Raw genomic sequence first — 2,500 nt, forward strand, 5'->3', positions numbered from 1 at the left:
TAATGGACTACCTAGGCCTAGCCCATCAGAGTGAAAAATATTACACATTTTACATTTTGCAAGGGTAGATCATTCGGTGATTACAATACAATTTTATACATATCTAGACGAAGTTTATCACAAGCTTATATTTCTATTTCCTTGTGTTCATGTCTGTGCAAAGTATCTAAAGATAGTTTTGAACAGGCATAAGTATCGTTTACGTGCTAAGTCATCTGGACTATGTGGTTTTCTCCCAGGCCAAGGAAACTGAATAACTGGTTAAACTGGTGTCAAAGTTCTTACCCTGGAAATGGTTGATCTTCTCATGTACACTTCCGGAAAGTGAAAAGCTTTAACATATTGGCATACTTATAGTAAGCTTATCAGTGCACAGATTACTAGCAAATATACTTGCTATATCCATAAAGAAACTCGAAAAATGCCATGCTCTACAATTCACATTATTTAAGAAACGATGATAAATATCACACAAGGTTAAAAAAAAAACGATATTATACGTAATATTTATGTTCACATTAAAACGATCAGAAAATCCCTCCGTTCTTAATCAGTTTCAAAGGTAAGTCAAAACAATGGTAGTAAAGCGAAGAGTGAGTGTCAGTTAAAGCCGTCTCTTCCGCTGGCACGGCACTCTTTTACGCCAGGCAGCGTGGGGTTGGGTCTGGGCATTTGGGTGGGATTATACATAGACCTCAACACAGGGGAACGTAATGCGGTCTTTTTAGTATATTAATGTTCAGTAAAATAAATACTGATTTGCAGCTGGACATGCAATATGCCTCTGATAACTATCAGTGCCATGAAGTTACACATCAAAGTTTTGTAAATCGTGCAATGTCATAAATTAACTACTTTAAGGTTGACAAAACATACAAAAGTTATATCTCGTTATTGTAATCGGACACTGCATGTAGAGGTGAAATGAAAAAAAATATACATCTATATAGTATAAAGGAAATGACATTCTTTGATTATATAAAAACTGGTCACTAATATCTCTCACCAGAAATGGAGAGAGAGGCAGAGAGAGAATTATATAGAGGGATGCAGAGATGTTATGAAATAGGTAATGATACAGAATGATACAAGTGTAAATAAAAGCTGCAGAGATACGTGGGCACAGCGGAAGATGTAAAAATGCAGAATACAGCAAAATTTGCGCAGAAAATAACGTAAAGAAACAATGAAAGATGTAGATATGCAACTGAATAATAGATCCAGAGAGATCCAGAGACTCAATGGAAAAGGTAAAGATACAAGAAAACGATGAGATTTGAAGAGATACAGGGAATTGCAGATGTACACTACAGTGAACGATGCAGACATACAAATACAATGAAATGTGTAGAAACTCAAAGAAATGTGTAAAGGTACAGATAAATGCAGAGATACAATGAACATGTAGATATGCGTATACGAATTAAGAGACAAAGAGAGATGTAGAGATACAGATATATAGAAGTAAAATGAGAGAAGTCTAGATAAAGAGAATTGTTGAGAGAGAGGAGAAAGAGAAACAGAAATACAATGAGACCTGTTTAGATAAAGTAAGAGAAAAAGAAATTTAGAAGAGAAGAAAAACGTACTTAAACAAATACTTTATATTGTGAAATACTTTTTTAATAAGATCTATAATTTTTCAATAAATATAGGGAAAGTCAGTGTGAAACATGTCCATCAAATGTTAAGCCATGTCTCTCAATAATGTCTCTATGGTACTGTATTACGCGAGCATGTAGATTTTCTGTTATTGTTTCGAGAGCGTGAAGTGTGAAATGAGATTCTAGAGTTTTCATCAGCCAATCTTTGAACACGTTGATAGATTGCCTCTACAAATGATGGCTTGAGCTTATCTAATTGAAATATTACTTGATATTTATTTTTGAAATGCATATGACAAGAAAAATAAAGAATGAACTCATATTAGAATTTACATGTAATGTGTACAGATTCGAAAATAGTAAGATTAGAAAGGAAACCTATAAAACTCTTGCCACCACTCGGACGACCGAAATTTCGAGTTACTTGGTTGGTTGAACCTCTTGTTTTCATACATATACATTTTTTACCGTTATTTGAAAAAAATAAAAAAAATACTTTCCGAAAAATGCCGTTACTAAATACCACAAAAAAAGGTATTGATGTATTCCTCTCACCTCCTACTACTCATATATAGTGGATATAATCCGTGATCACCCTCCTGCACCCCGCAAACTAGGCCCCGATAGTAGGGGAAGGCATGGAGCAGATCGGGGAAATTGCTGGGTAATATATGATTAAATTGCATTGGCAAATTACATAAATGTACCATATATCCATCATATACTTGTCAATTGTAAAATAAAAATGCTAAAGATGCGTTTTTTTACGATTTACTCACCCACATGAAGTACCGTGTGTACAGCGATCGCGACATAAAACGGTTTTTGACAGGAATTTTAACCTAACCTATCGAGAAACCTAATTTTATCTAGCTTTGAAGTTAGCCCTAGACAGG

This window comes from Penaeus japonicus, unplaced genomic scaffold (assembly GCF_977035675.1).
Source record: "Penaeus japonicus unplaced genomic scaffold, GWHDUDI00000001_assembly GWHDUDI00000022, whole genome shotgun sequence".
NCBI classification, from domain to species: Eukaryota; Metazoa; Arthropoda; class Malacostraca; order Decapoda; family Penaeidae; genus Penaeus; species Penaeus japonicus.